This window comes from Hordeum vulgare, chromosome 1H (assembly GCF_904849725.1).
Source record: "Hordeum vulgare subsp. vulgare chromosome 1H, MorexV3_pseudomolecules_assembly, whole genome shotgun sequence".
NCBI lineage: Eukaryota > Viridiplantae > Streptophyta > Magnoliopsida > Poales > Poaceae > Hordeum > Hordeum vulgare.
In genome coordinates, this window is record NC_058518.1 from 367,318,036 (window position 1) to 367,325,142 (window position 7,107).

The following is a 7,107-nucleotide window of genomic DNA, read 5'->3' on the forward strand; positions in this document are numbered from 1 at the left end:
ATATGAATTGCCTGATATACCTGAGGGTTACGTTATGGAGGGAGAGATAGCTGAGGATTTTCTTGCATGTAAGGATGCCTATGACGTTGAGAAATTACTTCTCAAGTGGAAGGAAAAATCTCGTGAAGCTAGGATGAAAAATGACCCGAAGTTTGCCACTTCGCCTATCTTTGTCACCGATAAGGATTATGAATTCTCTTTCGACCCTGAGATAATCTCTTTAGTCGAATCTGATCCTTTTCACGGTTATGAGGCTGAGAAGTTCATAGCCCATCTTGCCAAACTATCCGAAATAGCCAACCTTTTAACTAACGAGGAGAAGATCCGCCACTACTATATCCTTAAGCTGTTTCCTTTCTCTCTAAAGGATGATGCTAAAGCTTGGTTCACCTCTCTTGCTCCTGGATGTGTGCGTAGTCCCTAGGAGATGGTCTATTACTTCTGTGAGAAATATTTCCCTGCCCATAAGAAGCAAGCTGCCTTGCAGGAAATATACAACTTTGCTCAACTCCAAGAAGAGAGTCTTCCACAAGCTTGGGGGAGGATCGTCTAGCTACAGAATGCTTTGCCTGATCACCCTCTTAACAAGAATGAGATACTTGATATCCTCTATAACGGACTTACCGATGCCTCTAGAGACTACCTAGATAGTTGTGCCGGTTGTGTTTTTAGGGAACGAACTGTAGAACAAGCTTAGACCCTACTGAATAACCTCTTGATCAACGATAATGCTTGGACTATTCCCAAACCACCTCCTAAGCCAACTCCTAAGAAAAGAGGTATTCTATTCCTCAGTCCCAAAGATATGCAAGAAGCCAAGAAATCTATGCAAGAGAAAGGCATTAGATCTGAAGATGTCAAAAATCTACCACCTATCAAAGAGATCCATGGTCTCGATAACCCGATACAGGTAGTAGAAGTGAATTCTCTGCGTAGGTTTGATGAGAGTGATATTACTTTTGATAAACCTGCTAGCCTATGCTTTGATGAATTTGAAAACTTTGTTGCCAAACAACAGAGTTTCAATGATTATGTTAGCAGACATTTGGAACAAAGTACTCGTATGCTTAGCCATCTAAGTGCTTGTGTAGACAGAAATGTCAATGCTCTGAAGCTTCTGAGTAAACATGCCTCTATGATTACTACTCAGGTAGAACAAGTACTTAAAGCTCAGAATGACCTGCTCAATGAATTAAATGACAACTCTGTGAGAGTCATTACTAGAGGAGGTAAAATGACTCAGGAACCTTTGTATCCTGAAGGTCATCCTAAGAGAATTGATCAAGATTCTCAAGGAATCAATGCTGATACACCTAGTCATCCTAAGGAGAAGAAGAAGGATGATAGAAACCTACATGCCAGTTCACCAAATACTATCACACCTGAAGAACTTAGTGATATTTCTGCGTCTGATGCGGAACCACAATCAGGTGATGAACATGAACCTGGTGACAATATGGACAGTGATGTTCATAATAATGCTCAACCTAGCCATGACGAGGATGTGGAGATTGAACGTACGGTTAATCCTGATAATCCACAACCTAAGAAATACGACAAGAATGACTTCACTGCTAGGAAGCATGGTAAAGAAAGAGAGCCATGGGTTCAGAGACCTATGCCCTTTCCTCCTAAGCCATCCAAGAAAAAGGAGGATGAGGATTTTCAGCGCTTCGTTGAGATGATAAGACCCGTCTTTCTGCACATGCGGTTTAACTTATATGCTCAAGATGTCTCCGTATGCCAAGTACATGAAACATATCGTGACTAATAAACGGAAGATACCAGATCTTGAGATCTCCACCATGCTTGCCAACTACTCTTTCAAAGGTGGAACTCCTAAGAAACTTGCTGATCCCGGAGTGCCCACTATACCTTGCTCCATTAAAGGAAACTACGTAAGAACTGCTTTATGTGACCTTGGAGACGGTGTTAGTGTTATGCCGCTCTCTCTTTATCGTAGACTTGAGTTGGATAAGTTGACACCGACTAAAATTTCTATGCAAATGGCCGACAAATCAACTGCTTTCCCTATCGGCATTTGCAAGGATGTGCCTGTTGTGGTTGCTAATACCACTATCTCAACAGACTTTGTTATCTTGGATATTCCTGAGGACGATGCCATGGCTATCATCCTCGGAAAACCCTTTTTAAACACTTCAGGGGCTGTTATAGATTGCAACAAAGGCAATGTTACTTTCAATGTCAACGGTAATGAGCACACCGTGCACTTTCCGAAGAAACGATATCCAGTACATTGCATCAACGCTATTGAAAAGACTTCATCGATTCTTATTGGGAGCTTTGAATGCCCTATTCCTCGTGTCAAGATGAAGTATGATTTGCTTGTTGGGGAGATTCATATCCCCATTGAGGTGACTTAGTGGCTATTCAAAAATTCTCCGTTCTCTCTTGCGATTCGAGAAGGTTTTGTCATAAGGACTTGATCAACCCCATTGACGAATTTCTTCCGATGACCATGAAACGGATGAATCAGAGAGTCACATACCTCTGTTTTGAGTCTTCATTTTCTGTTGCTTAGAAGAAAAATGATAGAATTAGTTTAGTTTTTCCCGTTTTCTGTTTTAGCATCCCGGAGAAAGATACCTCAAAAATAAAAGTTCTCCGATGGTCCTGAAAATTTATTCTGATTTTTTCTGGAATTTTTGAAAATTGCTGGGCCTGAGAGCTGGCCAGGGGGCCTGACCAGTGGGCCACAAGCCCCCCACCGCCACCTACCCCCTGGTTGCGGGGTGCAGGCTTGTGGAGCCACAGGCATCCCCTCCACTCATTCCAGCTCTCAGCCTCTTCTTCCACCTCCAGAAAAAATTGTTTCGCAGCTCAAACCCGTGTTCTTGCTCATTTGGCTGTGATTTTCGATCTCCTTGCTCAATGCACCATTCTCCGAATTGTTTTGGGGAAATTACTCCTTGGTAAGTGACTCCTCCATTGGTCCAATTAGTTTTTGCTCTAGTGTTTTATCCTTCGCGAATTCTTGCTACCTTGGTGACCCTGTTCTTGAGCTAGAAATGTTGATTTTAGCTGGTTCCAAGTAGTTTTAGCGCGTGATACGGTCTCTAGGCACTAGTAGGAGTAGTTTCTACAAGGTGTGGTGGGTCTTTATTCACTTTTCTCTTGAACTCCAAAAATTCCAGCAAAAGGAAATTATGTTCAGGAGGAAGTTTCATGGTGGTTCCTCAAGTAAGAAGGGTCCCCGTCTCTCTTTTTGGGAGCCCGAACCTTTTCAACTAAGGGACGCGCCGGTGCAACCATGTGAATGGCCTTTCGATGAGTTCATGATCGAAGCAGGCTTCAAGGATGAGTTTGATGCACTTGTCCGCAATGCCGGGTTAGAAGAATTCCTCTCAGATAAATGTGAACAGTATGCTATGCTCACTGCCTCTTTCGTGCGTAGATTTAAATTTTTAGTTGGCCGTGAATCATCCATACTGTTTGATTTGTACGATAAATCCTATACTGTGGATCTGGAGGATTTCAATAGGATTTGCAAGATACCCGATGGAGGCAGTGTTAATGATCCTCCTAAGTCTTCGGTAAGAGACTTTGTCTCCAGTATAACTGTTGGAGAAACCAGAGATATCACACAAGCCACCATAGGAAGCATCCATTTCCCTGCCTTGCACTACCTTGCCCTCTTCATAGGTAGGTGCCTTAACGGCAAGGGTGCACATTGTCACCTATGCGCTTCCGACCTTACTATCCTTAAGAGCGCAGTAACAGGTGACAAGAGCTTCAATATGGGAGCTATTATAGCAAGGAGGCTGAATAAAAATGCTAGTGAGGGGGATTTCTTTGGTGGAGTTTATGCTACACGCTTAGCAAACTTTCTTGGGGTATCCATCCGTCCAGAAGACCCTCCTCTCCGTACAGCCTACCTTGATCGTGTCGCTCTAAGATGCTACCAGTTCCTTGAGAGAGATCATGGATCCCTCCTATACCGCTTGATATTTAACCGACAGCGTGTTTTCCATATTACCCTTCCTGCTCCTGCTTTCTTTGACTTTTAGGTTAAACGAAGATACTACATAACCATAGGAGAGGCAGAGGAGTATGAGAGGGAGGCGACTGCTGCTCGACTTCGTGAGGCAGCTATTCAGGCAGTGGCTGCAGCACTCCTATATAACACCCATTATGACTTTGGGTTTTGCCAAGATCATCCATGGGAGTAGACCAAGCTAGGCCAAAAGCCTAAGCTTGGGGGAGTACGTGTTCTCACCGACTTTACATTCATGCTTATGCTTTCACTTTGTTAGCCGGTGTTTACATTTTGCCACTGTATTATCCATGCTAGTTTCTTTTCATTTTCTTGTTTTCTTGTTTTGTGTCCTTTTCAGAAAACCCAAAAAGATTTTCCTTTCTTCTTTTGCTTGTTGGGAGATTTCCCGTGTAAATAGTTTTCTTTTTCTTTGTGTCAAGGTAGAAGATATTGGTTACAATGATTAGTGGTTCTTACATGCTTACCTGTTTAGCTTTCAAAGAGCCATATTATTTTGTCTTCTCCTTTGTGTTTGCCTGCAGATTCAGCTTAGTCCAATGCGCTTATTATCGTTTTCATCATTCGATCGTGCAAATGAAAGGCAACAATGATGGTATATGATGAAGTGAATAAGACTGAAAAGCTGGTATGAACTCTGTCTATTTTGTTTTTGTAAATATGACTAGCTTGTCGACCCAGATCTAGCTTTGTTGTGAGAGAACCGTGTTTGGAATGACAACTAAGAGATTATAGTTTCTGATGCCATGCTTATTTAGCTGAGAGCTTATAATGGTTTGTCTTGAATGCCAACATAGATTTTGAGATGACTGTGATGTAGTATGATAGGATGGTATTCTCCTTTGAATGTTTCAAGTGGCTTGACTTGGCGCATGTTCATGCATGTAGTTGAAACAAAATCAACATAGCCTCTATGATGTTCGTGTTCATGGTGACTTATATCCTGTTCATGCTTGCATTTAATGTTAGTCAAACTCATTGCATCTTGATGACTGTTGTCGCTCTCTAGTTGGTCGCTTCCCAGTCTTTTGCTAGCCTTCACTTGTACTAAGTGGGAATACTGCTTGTGCATCCAATTCCATAAACCCAAAAGTTTTTCCATGAGAGTCCACCATACCTACCTATTTGCAGTATCTACCTGCCGTTCCAAATAAATTTGCATGTCCCATTCTCTAACCTTCAAGAAATAATCTGTTTTGCATGTCCGAACCGCTCATGTGGTGACAGAGGGCTATTGGTATCTTCCATCCTAGGAGTTTTATCCTCGACATGTGTTTATTCACAGTCATTCACGAGAGAGGGGTCGGTATTTGGAGTTCCCAGTTCCACGCTTAAATCGAAAACATAACTGTAAAACAAGACTCCCCCTAGACTGCTGTTAGTATGGACGGTACCCGAGGATTCGGCTAGCCGAGGATTCGATTGATTGGTGGTGGGGGCGTTAAAACTTTACTTTCTGTTTGGGAACCGCCTATAGCATGAGTAGCATGGAAGATTTTGAGAACTCTTGGTCATTGCGTTGACAATGAAAGCATGCCACCCAAAATTATTATCTCTGTTTTCAAAAGCTTGAGCTTTGGCTCCTCTTCAAATCAATGCTTCCCTCTGCGAAGGGCATGTCTATTTATTTTCCTGTCGAGTCATCCTCCTCTTATATAAGCACCAATTAGGGAGCACCTCTGCCATTTTTATGCTTTGCTTTTGATTGATATTGAGTATGACTATGACTGGATCTTCGTTGCTATGAATTACAATGTTTAGTCAGCCCTTGATCTTTGAAAGTGCTCTGCATTTATGTTTTGCGGTCTCAGAAAGAGCTAGCTAGATACCATCTATTCATATTGCTTCATGCTTGTTTTGATTGAAGTGTTGGTATTTGAAACTCATTATTATTTGCTCGTTAGCTGATTATGCCATTGATATTAGTTTACCGTGAGACCTTTGTGTCATTTGCTTATGTGGTTTGCTTGTGATGTTGCTGAAATTCTGGTTATGAGTTAGACATAATTGCAACAACAAGATCAAACAGAGTTTGTCAAAGTTTTTCTTTCTCTCTCAGTTTGTCAACTGAGTTGTTTGAGGACAAGCAAGTTTTAAGCTTGGGGGAGTTGATACATGATCAAAGTTCTCAGTAGAATTGCCTTGGTGTTATTTTTGTGCAGAAATCAAAGTTCTCCAAACGTCCTGGAAATTTACGGGGAGCAGTTTTGGAAAATATAAAAAATATCTGCGCCAAGTTCCACCACACGGGGTGGGCCATTGGGCCACAAGCCCCTGCTCCGCCACCACCCCCCCGGTGGCGGTGGGTAGGCTTGTGGGGCCCACAGGCACCTGCCGCCCCCAACTCCAGCTCTATAAGTTGCCTTTCGTCCCAGAAAAAATAAAAAGAGAAGTTTTCCTTGTGTTTTCGATACAGAGGCGCCACCACCACCTGTTCTTCATCTGGAGGGTAGATCTGGACTCCGACTTGGGCTCCGGAGAGGGGAAATCATCCCCATCGTCATCATCAACCTTCTTCCCTCTCCAATTCCATGAAGCTCTTCGTCGTTCGTGAGTAATCTATTCGTAGGCTCGCTGGGCGGTGATGAGTAGGATGAGATCTATCATGTAATCGAGTTAGTTTTGATGGGGATAGATCCCTAGTATCCACTATGTTCTGAGATTGATGTTGCTACTACTTTGCCATGCTTAATGCTTGTCACTAGGGCCCGAGTGCCATGATTTCAGATCTGAAATTATTATGTAGTCACCAATATATCTGTGTTTTAGATCAGACCTTGCAAGTTGTAGTTATCTACTATGTGTTATGATCCGGCAACCCCGGAGTGACAATAACCGGAACCACTCCCGGTGATGACCATAGTTTGAGGAGTTCATGTGTTCACCAAGTGCTAATGCGTTGGTTCGGTTCTTTATTAAAAGGAGAACCTTAATATCCCATAGTTTCCTTTTGGACCCAGCCGCTGAAAGTGCAGTCATGCCCTTAATCATGTTTTGGTGTTGCTGACAACAGACATATAGATAATTAATCACTAACCCTTTTTAAGCTACTGTGAATGATCATGTGTTGATAAGGACAAGCTCATGTGCTA